Consider the following 18,262-nt stretch of genomic DNA (forward strand, 5'->3'; position numbering starts at 1 on the left):
ATGAGGGCAATGAATGTACAAATGTGCTTTACACAATTGATGTATGTATGGATTGTGATAAGAGTTGTATGAGCCCCTAATAAAATGGTTTTTTTTTAAAGCGAAGAGTAAAACCTTCACTATAGATTGCCAAAAGAAAACAAAAATCCTCACAACTGTAGCAAGAGACAATACCATGGCAAATGAAGAAAGCATAGAAATTGTCAAAGATTTCATTTTGCTTGGTTCCATAATTAATATTCTTTGAAGCATCAGTCAAGAAATTAAATGGTATACACATTAGGAAAATCTGCTGCACAAGATGTCTTTGAAGCATTCAAGAGCAAGGGTGCAATTTGATGATTAAGATGTGCCTGGTCCAGGCTATATGCATATGACAGTTGGACAGTAAAGAGAATTGAAGAACTAATGCATTTGAATGGTGGCGTTGGGGAAGAATATTGAAATCACCGTGGACTGCCAGAAGAACAAACAAATCTCTCTCAGAAGCAGCACAGCCAGAATGTTCCTTAGAAGCAAGGATCAGCTCCTGTATTTTGGACATGTTATCAGGAGATACCAGTGTTTGGAAAAGAACATATGGTCAATGAAATAGAGGAAGATCTTCAAGAAGATGGATTGATTCAATGTCCGCAAACATGGACTCAAATATAACAATACTTGTGAAGATGATGCAAGACGCTGTGTACATAGTGTGTAGAAACACAAGTTAACACTCCAAAAATGGCCTTTGCAGCTAAGCGGGAACTCCCAGAGTGTCCTTCGGCACCCCTGAATGATGTCCTTACCCCACAGATATCCAGGGTGCCACAGCATAACCAGAGACATTATGAAAGCCTACTGCACCGTCGGCCTTACTCGAGTTACTGGTATGTGAACAGCACGTTGATAACGGCTACATTGAGGTTCAGTCCACAAGTCACTACCCCTGGAAAAGGGAGCCTCCGAACAGCCTCCCTGAGCAGAAACATTCCTCCGCTTCCCCTCCACCAGCTGGAAGAAGCAGTGCTGTTCATCTTGGTCTGTAAAGCAGCCCAACTATTATAAAATAATAGCTCTCAGATTGACTCCAGGTCAGTGGTTTAGTCTCTCGGCTTTGACATATAGAGAATATCTTCTCTATATGTCAAGGGAAATCAGGAGGGAGAGCCCATCTGTGCAGGGTATATCAAGGTAGGCTTCCCAGAGGAGGTAACACTTAAAGAGAAAATTCAGTCAGAAATCACCAAATGGATAGAGTTGGGGAGGGACGTATTGGTTTTCTATCATTATATAGCAAAACTACCACAAACTCGATGGCTTAAAACAACACACACTCATTATTTCATAGTTCCCACAGTTCAGCAATATTGATATAGGTCATGTAGATTCTATTTTCAAAGCCTCCTAAAACTACAATTATGATGGTGACTGAGGTGCTTTTTCATTTGGAGGTCTGAATGAGGAAAAATCCACTCCAAAGTTTTTTAAGTTGTTGAAGGATTCATTTCTTTGTGATTGTACGAGCCAGGACCATAACATTTGCTGGATTTTATATTGGCTTTGAAGGGCACAGACACTGCCTGCAGTTCCATGTCATGTGGATAGGGTTCTTTAACAGAGCCACTTACTTTATCCGACCAAGAAGGAGATTCCCCAGTCAATACAACGATTACTCAAATTCACGCACAAACTCCTAAATAAAGAAATTGAAGAATTTTACCAACGTCTTGGTCTGAAATTATTCAAATGTGCACTCAGGATGCATAGATAGTTATTGGTGATTAGAATACAAAAGTGGGAAACAAACAGGAAGGAATAGCAATTGGAAAATATGGCCTTTGTGATAGAAACAAAGCTGAAGATCACATGAGAGAATTTTGCAAAACCAATGACTTCTTCATAGCGAATGCATTTTTCAACAACACAAACAGCAACAATACACATGGACTTCTCCAGGTGGAGTAGGCAGAAATCAACTATATCTGAGACGAGACATGGAGAAGCTTAATATTAGCACCGAAAATCAAGCCAGGGGATGACTGTAGAACCGCACAATTGCTATTTGTAATTTGGGGTTGAAGCTGGGGAAATTAAAACAAGTCCTTGAGAGCCAAAATATGACCTTGAGGATATCCCACCTGAATTTGGACAACATCTCAAGAACAGATTTGCCATATTGTACACTAATGACAAAAGACCTGCTAAGCAGTGGGGTGTCATCAAGAACATCATATATGAAGAAAACGAAATGTCATTTAAATGAAAAACAAGGAAAAGAAGATCAAAATGGATGTCAGAAGATATTCTGAAACTTGCTCTTAATCCTACAGTAAGCCACCCCCACCCAAAAAACAAACAAACAAAAAACAACTCACTGTCAAGTGGATACCAACTTAAAGCTAGCCTATAAGACAGGGTAGAGCTGCCCCTGTGAGTTCCTGAGACTGCTATCTCAGTGGCAGTGTTCGGGGTTCTTTGAAGACGCCCTAATGACATTTCTTGTTGGGCTCCTAAACTCAAGGCAGTAGTTCAATACCACTAGATTTTCTGTAGGAGAAAGGTGAGGTTTTGTACTTCCATAAAGAGCAGCCTTGAAAGCCCATAAAGGCACTTCTACCGTGTTCTATGAGGCTGCCAGAACTGGAAGAGATAAGGAAGGTCCTCCTCTAGAGGGTTTGGTGGGATCATGGTAAGTTGACATACCTATGTAAACTTCTGATCTCTAGAAGGGTGAAGAATACATTTCCATGGTCAATTTTCCAAGGCAGCCCTAGGGAACTAAGGAAATGGTTGACTTCTTTATCACTGGACCATTCCTTTTTATTTTGTTCATTAAGCTCTAAATTCCACAAAAACGGAGATGATGCATATTTTTTCTTGTTCATTGCTGCATTCTTAGTGCCTGCCCCCGTGATTGGTCCACAGTTGCAAGAGCAAACTTGTACAGCACTTACTTCCCTGCCAGGAACTGTTCTAAGAGGTTCACTTGTTTACTCCTCACAACACCTCTCTGAGATAAGTGTTATTATTATCCATAATTTACACAACTAATAAGGGTCAGAGTCAGGATCTGAACTGGTAAACTGTAGAGAAAATGTGTTTAACCACAACATATCAAAATGAAATCAAACAAATCAATAAAAACTAGGGTTCTTAATAATATATGTTAAATGTTGTATGACTTGAAGATAGTGTGAATATTTACAAAGTGAAGTGATAAATTGGTCAATAGCTTTAATGCCCTTTGTGTAATTCTCCATTATCACATTTTAGAAATTATATTCTAAGGAATATGGATTCATCCTTTCTTATTGCCCCGAGTCACTTTGACATATGGATTGGGTTATTAGTCGGGATTTTCTAGAAGAGCAAAACCAACAAAATAGGTCTATAAATGATTTGTTTGTTGTAATTGTGGGGTAGTCAAGTTCAATTCCAATATCCAGGAGACAGGAAGTCGTCTGGAAATTCTGGCAGTCTTGTATCTGTGGAAAATCAATAAGCCAGGCCAACTAGACACTCTTGAAGAATATCGATGTTATACTCTTTAGTTATAGTCCTCTAGGAAATCTCAGGTCTAACGCAATGGTTCTCAACCTTTCTAATGCCACGACCCTTTCATACAGTTCCTCATGTTATGGTGACCCCCCCCCAACCATAAAATTATTTTTGTTGCTACTTCATCACTGTAATTTTGCTACTGTTATGAATCGGGAGACCCCTGTGAAAGGGTCATTTGACACCCAAAGGAGTTGCGACCCACAGGTTGAGACCTGCTGCTCTAAATCCTTCAGTTGATTGGATCAGACCCACCTGCATTAGAGAGAGTAATTTACTTTATTTAGGACCAGCAGATTTAAATGTGAATCACATTAGATACTGTCACGGTAACATTTAAACTAAACAAGTAAACATGTAGGAGCTATAGCCTGGTCAGGTTGATACATAAGCTTAACCATCACAACTAGATTCTAGGGCACTGAGGAAGAAAGGAAGTGTGACCAAATTGGACTTTCAAGTTCAGGGAGAGCACGCACCACTCCTCATCATTAAAATAGCTTCTAGAAACTATTTTCTTGCTTGGCTTGAATAATGGAGCCCAGCAAGAATGTCAGATGCTAGGCCCAAACACTCAATATGATAGCAGTTATTTTTTGCAGTAATATTTTACAAGCACATCAGAGAAATGACAAGGACGTAAGAACACGGAGTACTTTAAAAATAAAAAGACCTGGGAAAGTATCATGACTGACCTTAGTTAATTAATTAAGTAACTCAAATAGCCACCACGGACCGTAGTCTCAAGAAGGGGCCTATTTATTGAATAAATGAATTAAAACTAAAAAGCCAGGGGAGCAGACTGGACTCCCACGGTTACTTCAGCTCTCATCACACATGTGCTGCCCTCTCCTGTCATGCTGACCTCTCCCATCCACTTGCCAATTCCAAACAATTCAGACAAAATAGCTCTCATCAGCAGTGTGACTTTCAACCTACACAGGCACCACTATCCATCTTTGTTTTCCCTGCAAAATCCATCTCTGTTCTTCCCGTATCTATGTCAACTGTCTCACTTCCTTCCATCATTCAAAGTACGTTTCCCTTTTCCCCAGTCTTTTCTCCTAGGTAATAACCTTAAGAATAAAATAACGTATTTGTCTTCTCTCTTCTTTTGCTCTCATGCCCCGCCTCCACCATGTTGCGGTCCTCTACTCATAGACGGACACGGAATGCCTGTCCCTGCTTCCCAGTGGTCCTCCCGACTACTCGGCACGTGTGTAACACTCTTCTTTGAGAGGGAGAAGAGCCTGCGAATTGGCTTCTAATGAGCCTGTGCTTGTGATTGCCATCAAGGCCCTGTCCGCTCTGTAGCGATCTCGGGTGCCAGAGTACAACTGTCTCAGGGGGTGTTCTGGACTCTTTGCCATGTGAAAAGATCATCCGATCTTTCTTCTGCGGAAAACACTGGGTGGGTTTGCATTTTAAAAGTTGTCCATGGTCGTATGTCCATGTCATTTCCTTGGAAAATAGTATTGCAAAGAAGAACTGCTATCATATTGAGTGTTTGGGCCAAGAGCTAATCTCTTGTTAGCAACCCAATGCTAAACATTGTGAAACCAGGCTTCCTTCGGTGCCTTTAAGCCAATGCTAACCTGTAGGTCTTCCACGAGGCAAACTCAGATGGCAACATAGGGTTTCCTGTGCTGTAATCTTTCTGGGAACAGATCTCTACATCTTTCCTTGGTGTGTTTGAGCTGCCAACCTTTCGCAACTGAGCATGTTACCATGTGCTTCCTTCCAGAGCTCCTTTTTAAGTGAACATAATATGGGGCAAGCGATAAGTTATAAAATATTGTGATGCCAATCTTGTGCACAGCTGTCTTTGTCTTCCTGATGTGCATGCTTTGAGGAGGCCAGCTGCCATGCTGGGAGGCGTCATAGTGCAAGGCACTATGACCAGCTGCCTCTGGTCAACAGCCATGAACGCCATCCAACAACTCACTGCTACCCATTCTGACTCATACCGATGCTGGAGAGCAGAGAACCGCCCCTTTTGGGTTCCCAAGGGTGCGAATCTCTATGGGAGCAGACAGCCTCAACTTTTTCCTGCAAAGCCGCTGGGGGAGTCAATCTGCTGATCTTGTAGTTAGCAGCCCAACGCGCATCAGTCCACTACCCACCATCCAATAGTCCAAAGTTGCCCCAAATGGGTGACACTGTCCCCTGGGGGTGCTGCCATGATCCGGGGAGGCTGCAAAAGCATATACCTGCCCACTTACTCTGGGTTATGGGATATAGTCCAAATATTTTTAATTGTCAATATGCACTGAGTAATTTTTTTCTGAAAATTAATTTTTGAGAAATATTTTTTCTAAAGAGGTTAAATAAATTTGGGGGCCTATGCAGTAACTCATGGAAAAATAAATTTGGCTACCAACATTGAGATCTTGGAAGTTGATCCTTCCCTAAGACAGTGTATACAAGGACGTACCCCCAAAAAAACTGGAATTGTGCTGGGCAAAGCAGACAGAACTTTTGTAGTATGAATTTTTCCTGCCAGGCAGGCATTAAGCTACTCATTCTGAGTTAGTACACCCAGTGGTGTTGCCTGGGAAGTTTCTCTCTGGTCACAGTGAATGTTTTCGTAAAAGCAGTTTCCCTTGAACCTCGTTTTATGTGATGACAAATTTAAGAGAACAGCTTACAGCTGTGAAATTTTGTTTCCTGCTCAGGAAAATGCTGCAGAAATTGGTGTGATGTTGAACACAGCTTACAAGGACAGTGCTTTGAGAAAAACTCAAGTGTATGGGTGGTTTTCTCATTTCAAAAATGGTGAAATGTCTAATGATGACAAACCTCATTCTGGATATCTGTCAACTTCCCAAATGGTGGAAAATGTTGACTCATAGTACATTTGGAGTTTGTCCCACCAGGTCAGATTGTTCATCAAGCTTTCTATTTAGAGGTTATAAAAAGATTGCATAACATTGTGTGCCATCAAAGGCCTGTTGTGGCAGACGAGAGACTGGTTTTGCCACCACGACAATGCAACTGCTCACGCAGCCATTTCAGTGCGCCAGTTTTGGGCAATAAACAGCATGCCTCTCTCGTCCCACACACCTTACTCACCTGACCTCACTCCAGGTGACGTCTTTTTGTTTCCTCAAGTGAAGAGGAACATGAAAGGACAGCAATGTGACAACGACACAGAAGGGGTGAATAAAAAATGAGGGAGGTGCTGTCAGCCATGAGTTTGAAACAGATGAGTTTGAAAAATGTTTCCAAGAATGGAATCACAGATTTGACAGATGTAGTAAGTGTCATGGAGAGTACTTTTGAAGGTGATAAGGTTGTTTTGTTCAAAACAAATTTGAATACGTAGCTTTGAAAAAAAAATTTTGTTTTTTGGAGGGTACCCCCTTATATACCCAGATTCCAGACTCATGGAAACTACAGATATATGATAATCTGTGCATGTTATTTCAAGCCACTATATGTGGGAGCTATTTGCTCTGCAGCAGTAGATTACTAATAGACCTCTCTCCCAGGAGAGACAGGTGTCTCCTGATACACCAGGTGTCTCTTTTTTATGCAGTCCTCTGTAGCACTCTATTCTTGTATTTAGAACACAGTATCCTAATGACCCATTTGTCTTTGCTTCCTGCTTAGCACTAGCTCATCGAGAGCAGTAACGTGCTTTGTCTCCTAGCATGGCACCTGGGCCAACAATAATTGTGTGCTATATGGTAAACATGTATTCAGTAGTCCTCGCTTCTCCCACTGCTCGGCCACCTATCACCTGCCATATTGAGCAGCAGCAGATGGTTCCGCTCCAGCCATCTCAGGCAGCCAGTTCTTCCAGTGAGGCTTCTGCTTTTACCTCATAGACACTGTATACATGGTCAAAATGAAAACGTATAATTTCCAGATATACTTCCTCTTTTTATATTCTCAGTAAACCTTATGACCTAAGTATCAAAATCCAAGCAAAACTGAATTATGTAGTGATAAGTAGCAAAGTTATCTAGGGTCTATATCTGATTTCTAATCTGATGCAATTATCTATTCATAATTATGCCATGCTACAGAATCATACACTCTGATAAGTGTCAAAGTGAGAATATTGTCAATAATGCTAATCAATAACCCTTCCTAAATTCTGATTATGTAACAAGTATGATTCTAAGCACTTTTGATGCTTTTGCTCATACAATTCTCACAAAAGTGTAATTATTATCTTTTCTTTTATGGCTTCAGAAATGAAGGCAAAGGAAGCTTAAAAAACTTTCCCAAGGTCACATGCCTTAAAAAAGGCAAAGAGAGAATACAACTCGGGTGGTTTGGATCCAGAAGTCAGCCTGGCTTTGGGGGATGCCCTTCATCTAAGGTCATGTTACTTTTCTCCTCTATGGGAGTAGAATGACAGCCTACTACTCACATGGATTTGACTCCAAGGTTCCCAGGATGAAATTAATTTGGAGATCTGTTTCTCCCTTGTTAATGAGCATCAACTTCTCTCTAGAGAGAGGACCCCCTCCTGTTTCAGATCCCTACTGCAATGTAGGAGCTTTAATTAAATCTATGCAAAGTACATGGAAGAGGGAAATAATGAGAATCTGGAATTCAGAAAGACAGGACTCTGCTAGCACCTTGAACATGATTTGGCCATATTTTAGTCCCTTCTTTTAGTCTCCTATGGCTGTGAGCAATGAGTAAAAAATATGCCAAAAATAAGTTTTTTGTGGTGTTTTTTTTTTTTTCAGAGAAGAAAGCTTAATTGGGAGATTTTCTCAAGCTGGGAGACAAAGCATGATGTGAGATTCTAATTCATTTGTTGAGGGGAATTTAGAACTTTAATATTACTTTTTCATTACTTAAAGCTGCCACATAAGAGTCAAATAGGCAATGCAAGACTTCTGAACAAGAACATCCCTCTGCCCTGTCCCGCACCATTCATGCCCTCAGAGGGATTCGCTTTAAGCTTGCTTCAACTCTTTCTCTTGGCACTTACCTGCATATTTCTACAGAAAGGGCTCAGACTACTACCTCCTGATCATTTCACTGTTAGGGGTCACTCTAGAGAAGAATGTGTCACTGGCATCGTATATACCAAGTTACCACTTTCTTGACAGACATTTCCTCAAGAATAAAGAAAATAAAGCAAAAGGTTCATAGCTCCCTCATATAAAAGTATGATGCATTCATACAGAGCACCTGAGATGAAGGGGTGAGGGCAAGGGCAAGGGAACAGATATAGAAGATGATTTCAGAGGAATGAGGATGCAGACAGGGGAAATACTCATCAGCATTCAGAAGAAGAAAAAGTCAGCAGACCAAAGCTTGCTTGAAGTGCCATTTAACATTTAATAACTTAGCAAAAATAAAAATTTTTAATGAAGTAGTGCTGGTGGCATTGTGACTCTAATAGAATATATGACAATATGTACCAAGTGTTATAAAAATGGTTAAACTCTTTGATTGCTGGATATTTATGCCAAAGCAATAACACAACAGAAGCAAAAAGCAATATATACCAGTATATTCACTGTTGAATTAACTATCAGATAGTGAGAATGAGAGGGACAGAGAGAGCGCACACATTTATATGCTAGCAAGAAATGTTTACTAAATTAATATAAATTAGTAGATGTATTATGGAGCGCAGGAAGGAATTGGACCCCAATTCCCCCTGTTGTCCACGTTTTGGCAGGAAGTAGCCCAAACGACCATGTTCAATCTCCAGTGAGTTGGGTCCAGACTTCTTGAGTGGGCTATGATAGTCAGGAAGCATACAGAAGAAGGGGTTGCTCCCCAAAGGGCCACCAACCTAGCCATGCCCTTTAATAACAGGTTCCTTCCTAAGAGATCAGAAGCACATTAGAAGGCTATGGGTATGTGTATGGATTGGGATAACAGTTGTATGAGCCCCTAATAAAATGTTAAAAAAGAAAAAAAGAACCAAAAAAAAAAAAGAAGGCTACGGGAAGAGATATGCACAGTAAGGACCCATCATGTCAAATGCACATTTAAACACGCCCGCTTAAAGCTGAGGCATATGCAATAAAGACCAGCTGTTTCTGTTTCAACAAGCCGTGTAAGTCCTGGAAGCACTCATTTAACTATGCTAGGAAATATGGGAGACAGCCACTTGACCAACTGACTGAAAGAGATCTCTATGGTGCCCATTCCAAGGACAGGTGACTCAACAGTATGCTCAAACAATAGAACATTGTCATTGATACTGCATCCAAATACAATGTTGCTGAAGATCATCCAACAACAATTGCAGCAGTGCATTGCCAGGCACTCTCAGAAGTAAAGGCCAGATTCAGGAAAGGATGTAGAAAAAGGGATATCATTGCTGATGTCAGATGCATCTTGGCTCAAAGCAAAGACTACCAGAAAGATGTTTATTTTTGTTTTATTGACTATGCCAAGGCATTTAACTGTGTGGGCCATAATCAACTGTGGATAACCTTGAGAAGAATGGGAATTCCAGAATACTTCATTGTGCTCATGTGGAACTTGTACATGGGGCAAGAGACAGTTGCATAAACAGACCAATGCAATACTACACGATTTAAAATCCAGATAGGTGTGTATCAGGGCTGTATCCTCTCACCATCCTTGTTCAAACTGTATGCTGAGCAAATCACCAGAGAAGCTGGGTTATATGAGGAAGAGTGGCATCAGGACTTGGGGGAGATTATTAACAAACAACCTGTGGTATGCAGATGACACAACTTTGCTTGCTGAAAGTGACCTGAAGCATTTCCTGATGAAAATAGAGGATTGCAGCCCTCAGTATGGATTGAGACTCAATGTGAAGAAGATCATCCTTGAAACTGGAACAATTGGAAACATCGGGGTAAATGTAGTTAAATTGGCAAAGATTTTGTCTTACTTGGATCCACAACTATGTTCCTGGAAGCAACAGTCAAGATATCCACAGATGAATTGCATTAGGTGAATCTGCTGCACAAGACATATTTAGTATTGCAAAGTAAGGATGAGGACTAAAGAATGCCTAAACTGACCACAGCATTTCCCATGGCCTCCTATGCATGTGGCAGGTTGACACTGAGTAAGGAAGACCCAAGAAGAAGGCATAGGTTTGAGTTGTGGTGCTGGAGAAGAATCTCGAAAGCACCATGGACTGCAGTAAGGAAAAAAATCTGCCTTGGCAGAAGTATGGCCAGAGTGCTCATGAGAGGCATGGATGGCAAAACTTTGTCTTACAAACTGTGGACATACTGCCAGGAGAGACCAGTCCCTGGACAAGGCTATCGTGCTTGGTAAAATGAAGGGGCAGGTAAAAGAAGGCCTTCGACGATATGGATTGACCCTGGGGCTGCAACAATAGACTCAGGCTGGAGATGGGTTGTGAGGATGGTGCAGGACGGTGCCGTGTTTGGTTCTGTTGTGCGTAGAGTTGCATTGGTCTGAACTGACTAGATGGCGCCTAACAACATGATTTCACAAGTGCACCTATGCATGATCACTCAAAACTTGGGCACGCACAGAAAGGAGCAGATATGTTATAAGTTACACATGCACCCTGATCACATCCACTGAGAATCCATTGATACAAACACAACCACCTCCTCCAAGTGGAAGTGGAAGGAAGCCAGTCAGGGAGGGCGGGCACATAAAGGAAGACATGGCCTCAGGGTTCCCTTTTTTGTTCCACCCTTTCCTTCCCCTTTCCTGTCTCTTCACGTGTCTACCCATGTGGCCCTCCACAAAGCCCTCCTGGATTCCCAGAAATAGTCCATTCTGGAATGTACTACCAAAAGCTTTATTTTTATCATAAAAGTTTACTTGACCTGCAAAAACAAAACAAAATGTGAAAGCCTGCAGGCTATGTAAAACATGAGACATATTTATGATGTACTTCTTACAGAATGATAGGAAACACAAAATATATATTAAATATTTCACACCTATGTAAACATGTGTATACAAACACACAAAGCCCAGGATTTGAGCTAGGTGAACTTATTTGCAGCCTAAGTCTTGTTGATGAGCTATTAAAAAACACTTCTCTGAGCTTTATTTGCAATGACCATAAAATTAGCAGAAACCATCAACATTTTAGTGTAAATGTGAATATTAGAGAAATGTATAATAAGCAGCTAATGCTTGTATAGTACCTAGGCACTGTACTCTGTCATGCAAGTGGTGGTAACATACATGTTACCAAGGCACTGGAAGCTATGTCACCATTTTTCAAATACCGTGATTGCTAATGTTACCTCTCCCTGGTGGACAGGTTCAATCAGAGATCTCAGACTTAGACTAGGAAGAAAGGCTTGGCAAACTACTTCTGAAAATTAGTCAGTGAAACCCCTATGAATCACAGCAAAATATTGTTTGAGATAGTCCTGGAAGCTGAGCCCCTAGTTTGGAAGACATGGCAACAATGGGGACGGCAATCTGGCTTGGGCAACATTTCATTCTGCGGCTCTTGGAATGGCCATGAGTCAGAGTCACCTGTCTGGCAATGATTCCCAATAACAAAACCACAGCATCCAGTGGATTCAGACAAGGACCCAGTCGGTGGTTACTAGTATTGCTAACATATGGACAAAGGCAAGAAGGCAATATTCAGGATGGAAGGAACTATTGAATGAGATGGAATGATGGAGGGTGTTTTTCTCCCTTAAACAAAAGAAAAACCAAACCAACTAACCAAAGAAAAATGATCTCTCTAGATGCTTATACGTATTATTGTTCTAGGATTATTTTAATTGAATTAAAGAATATGAGAGGACTTCAAAAGGTTGGAAGAAAATGATAATGGAACTCACTCATGGACTATTTGAAGCCGGCTTGTACTGAGTGATTTTTGGTAAGGCCCATCTCTCTGAAAATGTCTTGTAAACCTATAAACCCAGAGAGGAGGAAAAGCAAGGTTAGACGTGGTGGTCTGTTAACACCCCTGTTCTTTTTCATTGCTCTTGGCTCTCCTAGCTCTTTGTTCTCCTGTGGGCAGTTGCTGCTAGCACTGGTGCATTCCTGCTAAATGGCATCTTCACCCTGGTATTCCCACAACACTATGCTATTTCCTTAACTGACATTTGCATGGCAGATGGTGCAAATGGCCTAGCAAATATATACTGGGTCAATGTGAAAAAACTGCCAGATTGATGGCTTTGTTGGCTGTGTGCCTTGTAGCAGACACATGACTGGAAATTGTACAAAGGCTCAATTTTCCAGACCAACTTGCGGGCTTTGTGTTCCTCCCTTGCCATGGGTGATTGGTAGGACAGGTGAAGATGAGCCTCATTGATTGGCTTCACTATTAAATGGACATTGATGTGGGCAGATGGGTTGGCACACAATGTATGAACTGGGAACTAAACCTTTCTACTTCTAATCCTGCCCACTTTAGATTTGACTAGGATGGAAGCCAAAATCTTAACCTCTTTGTTTCCAGACTGTTCCATAGCACCATTCTAACTTTCTTTTAAGGAGTTGTCATGAAGGTAGCTAAGCATTTTATCTAGGTAGTCAGAAAAGACTTCTTGTTTTTCCCTTACTACTTTTATGCAAGAATAAACCATTGACTCTTTCTTGGCAACTGGCCTTTCATCTTTGTAACATAGTTATTACTGTTCTGATTTTTTCTAGTAGACAATATGCAACTTGACATCATAAACCAAACCTCACAGATATTTATCCAGTCATGGTATTTAGTAGGATACTTTTCCCATGCCATTTACACAATACCTGATAAACAAACAAAAACAAAACAAACTCACTGTCATTGAGTCGATGACAACTTATAGTGTCCCAATAGGACAGGGTAGAACTACGCCTGCAGGTTTCTGAGATTGTAACTCTTTACATGAGTAACTCTTTACATATGTCCCATCTTTCTCCTGAGGTTTCAAACTGCTGACCTTGAGGTTAGCAGCCCAATGATTAATCATTACCACCAGGGGTGCTTAAATGTATGTCAAACAAGTTCTGCTAGCATGGTTCATAAGGTTGGGAAGAGAACCATTAGAGTTCTTGGCCTTTAGAGAGGACTCTAATTTGGTCCTTCTCTGGCCCAAGTTCTACTACAGGGTAAAGATTCTAATGGTTTATTATATCAATTAAATGACCATAAACATGGTATGATAGGTAGGTGAACTACCTGAATCATTCACCTCATTGACATCTCCTACACCATGCTCTTTATATCCAAGAGCCTGGAGTTTTCATCCTAATCACTCTGGACTCCATTTCCAGACTATTTACTGGCCCCTTCCATATCTCTAGTCTTCCAAAGAAAGGTTGTGCTGCTGATATTTTGAACCCTGAGACCTGAAGACTGGTCAAGTGACAACCGTTTGTTCGGACAGAAGGAAAAATGTGGGCTGGAGTTCGGAAATATAAGCCAAGAGGTCCATATGTGAGTGTACAGGCAGGATGGAGTCAGAAGGGAAGGTGAATTGGTAGTAGGACACTGAATCCCCCAACATTAGAATGTTCTGGTACAATGTTATGATAAATCTGAGTGTTCTAATTTAAACCTGAACTTCATATTTTCCAGACCAAGCTTGGACTATGATAAAGCAGGGTTATCATATATATTATTTTACATGTGTTAGCCTCACATAGCTTTAAAACATATGGGTATATTATAGATGGCTTTCCCTTGTACTGTTACCCATGAATCCTGAAAAATTTAAGGACAGACAACCAATTTGCGAAATACTGTTGGGATGCCAAGGTGACAGTAATTGCTACATTTTATCCATGCTTTTACTCTATCTGTAGAAAAACCTACCCCCCACTGCAGCCAAATCAAGTCCAGCGCACTCACTCAAAACTCACTCCCACGGAGTTGAATCTGACACATAGTGACCACATTCAGCTCCTAGGGAGCCTCTAGAGGGTGACCAAGACTGTACATCATCCTGGGCAGACAGCCTCCTTGTTGACCTGTAGACTGTCTTGTGGGTTCAGCAGCTCATGGCCTAGTGTGCTGCACCAGCAATGTCACAGATAAATCAAGACCCACTGCCATCAGTGCTGACCCAATGTGACCTATAGGACAGAGGAGAACTGCCCCTATGCACTTTCTAGACGGTAACTCTTAATGGGAGTAGAAAGACCTTGCGGTTAATAGACCAATGCACAGCCACTACGATACTACATCTAGTTAATTCTGACTCAAGGTAAATTAGAAAGGGCTAGTTAAGTTACGGAAGCGTTTGTGTTGCAGAGTAGTTTGAAAAGCAGCACAATTTTATTACAGATAATCACCAAAACTAATGATGAACTAAAAATTGCTAGGTTTAAGTCCTGTGGGCCTGCTTTAGTAAAAAGAGAATTAGCTCATTAATGGCTTTGGGTGAATATAAGTGCTCTGAAAGCACTTGAAAATAATATTTTCTAAAAGAGCCTAAACATTTCATCTGTGTTCTTGTATGGGGCTAATTTGCTTAGGTCTTTCCTGCCCTGACCTTCCCCCTCCTCCTCACCAAGATAAGATAAAGGCAAACTTCAGCTCAGTCCAAGTCACAAAGAGCACCAATGCCAAAATGAGCAGGACCCACCTGGCCGGAGTTTGGGGTGTTGATTCAGGCTTGTGAGCAGGACAGGGCAGGTAAGCGTCCAGATTCCACACCACGTGCCCACACCATCCTCTCAGAGAGAGCAATCCTCATCCTAATGGTTATTACAATTTATAGAGACACTGTATTGTTTTCTTTCAAATGATTAAAAAAAATCCCACTGTAAGCAGGAAGAAATTACATTCAGAGGGAAAACAAGCGCTTTAGAGGCCATCTGCTTAGACTTTCAAATTTAAATTTTATACATAAGAGCCCATTAGCTGTGGGGGGAAAGGCGATCACAGTCCACAGCAGTCTGAGCAAGGAAGAAATCCCCTTCTTTGCACTTTCAGCTCAAAAGTAAGTCGTTTTGCTGAAGAAAATGAAAAGGCTTCGGTATGGGGAAAATTTGCTATTCACCATTTTATACTTATGGAGTGCTGAGCTTACACAGTCCTTTGTAAAACATGGGCTAATGATTCACGCCTCAGGGGTTCACAGGTGATGTGAGACAAACAGTATTGGTGAGCAGCTCATCAAGAGGAAAGGGAGACCGTGACAGCCAGTTAGTGACTGTGAGTAGCAGTGCTGCGAAGGGTGGCTTCGCTGGGGTACAAGCAAAGAACCCACGTATGGGAAGAGTAACTAAAGGTGCATGACGGAGGGGTGGTTGCTCCTCTGAACCCCTTAACCTGAACCCAGAAGCCCAACACAGGGCCGTGTCCTTGAATGCTCTGAACCTGTAAAATCTGCATTCTCACATGGAGAAGAATGCAAGGATGCAGACCACGGTGAGGAAGCGTCAAGGTTCACACTGAAAAGAGGAGATTGGTGACAGCTCTAAACCATTCATTGACCCCTGCGAGCCATATCTGACTGCTTCCCCAGGAGTGCTCAGGACAGACTTTGATTAGGTCAGACTGCTCTTGCTGGCTCAAAGCTACCTGTCTGAAGCTCCCTGACAGGAGGGAAGACAGGTCACAAAGACCACTGGGACCATTAGTGCTCAGCATTGCCTTCTCATCGCCTGCTTCCCTCTCCCAGCTGAGCTCGCGAGCAAAACCTCTATCTTCATTGGGAGATAGGAAGGCTGGCAAACAGTCAAGTCCCACCACCTCCCACTGTGTGGCTGTCGTCAAGGTGAAAGGAAGCAGAGTTGATCCTGGATTTTGTACACGCCGGAGGCTTTTAAAGTATTAATGAAGAAAACCCTAGTAAACGAAACTGTGAATGGAGGACTGCTAAAAACAAAATACATTTATTTGAGTTGGTGCTATTTTAGAAAAGCCTCCAAAAGTTTAAATGAACATGATGCTGACTGAGGGGAACACAGAATCCAATAGAAATGGTAAGCATTCTATGCATGCCCTTTGCCTCCTACTCCTTTCCTCTATTTCCTCACGCTTTCCTCCTGTCCCACTACCTTGTTCAGCCTTCATTCTGCTTTCAGTAATTCCTCTCAGTTATCTTGTCCTTGGTCACTCCCTACCAGTCCTCCCATCCCTTCCCTGCCACTGGTTTTGAACCACTCGTTGTTCCCTTGTCCCTGGGTTGGCCAACACCTCCTCCCTTCCCCTACCTCCCACACTCCTATGTCCCTCAGCACCAACAAGCTAACAAACAAAAAAGCCACTGACATACACAATTTGAAAGACGAGAAAAAAAGAAGAAAACAAAACAAATAGGCAGAAAAAAGAGGGAAAAAAACACACGAAAAAAGCCTGTTAGTAGTTCAAGGTCTGTTTGTTGACCTTTATGAGAGTTTTCTAGACGAGTCTGATGGGGTGCCACGTCCTGGCCCCAAAGTCCATCCTTTGTACTCCCTCGGGACCTCCTTGCTCTGCTTCCCCCGCGATTCCATTGCACACCCCCATTGTTTTGCCTCAGTGTGGTGGGGTCAGCTCAGTCACACATCCCACACTGTGTCTCCGGTGCTGTCCCATATAGGGCCATGGGTCAGTGCAGGATGTCGCATCTCACCATGGGGCCGGCTGTATGGTCCTCACTTTACATTGGGCCCTCCGAGCCAGGCTATCGTCCTCTGAGCTTTGTGGGCCCACCAGGTGTGCTCCCCTCTGTTCTTCCTCCTTCCTTTGCTTCAGCTTCCTTCTGGGTGTGGTGTGGTAGGTCAGTTCCTTTCTCACACGAGACAATCTATTGCCATTTTCTGTGGTACTCCCTTCCACTGTGGGGGTCTGGCTACTGGTTAGGGCCGGCGTATGGTCCAGTCTCTTTGTGGATTCCTCCGCGCGTTCCATTGCCCTCCTGGTTTGGCGTGTCCTGATGGGTTCTGTATGCACGTTCCAGTTCTGTGGGGACACAACCAATACTCTCCCCCTGGGTGGGTTAGTGCCCTGTTCACCACTTGCCATCAACTCAGTTTCTCCCCACCCTGCTTCTCCCTCCACCTGTCCCCCTCCACTTTCTTTATGTTGGACTCTCATGTACCTCCCTAGATGTGGCCTGCCCTCCCTCCAACGGTCTATGCTTCCACCTGTTTATTGCGAGATAGTTGCTTATTTTTCTATTCCTGACATGCTGATTGTACTTACCTCAGGGGACTCATGTTATACCTGTCCTTTTGCTTTTGGCTTACCTCGCTTAGCATGATTTCTTCCAGTTCTTCCCATGAAGCGAAGTGTTTCATGTGATCGTCCATGCTTTTCAGTGCTGCATAGTACTCCATTGTGTGTATGTACCAGGGTTTTCTAATCCACTCATCTATAGATGGAAACTTAGGCTATTTCCAAGTCTTTGAGATTATGAATTGTGCGGCAATAAACATTGGATCGCAGATGGCTGGTCATGTTTTAGTTGTTGCTTCCACCGGGTATATGCCCACTAGAGGGATGGCTGGGCCATAAGGTAGATCAATTTCCATTTTCTTTAAGTATCTCCAGATTGCTTTCCACAGTGGCTGTACAAATCTACACGACCACCAGCAGTGGAGGAGGGTTCCTACTTCACCACAGCCCCTCCAACACTTGTTGCTCAATAATTTCCAGCCTAAATACAGACATGTACATATGTAAATATATTTAAGATTATGGGGGAAATGGACCTATGAGCATATATTTATAGGTTTAGTGGCAGGTGGACATTGGGCCTCCTCATGCACATTCTCTTAATACAAGAGCACTTTGCTCAGCTAAACGGTCATTTCATGATACCCACCTTCCTGACATGATCACTGAAGACAGACGTGTGCATAAGCAAATGTGGTGAAGAAA

This window comes from Echinops telfairi, unplaced genomic scaffold, assembly GCF_000313985.2.
Source record: "Echinops telfairi isolate 266 unplaced genomic scaffold, ASM31398v2 ScPeMD7_2;HRSCAF=8, whole genome shotgun sequence".
Taxonomy (NCBI): domain Eukaryota; kingdom Metazoa; phylum Chordata; class Mammalia; order Afrosoricida; family Tenrecidae; genus Echinops; species Echinops telfairi.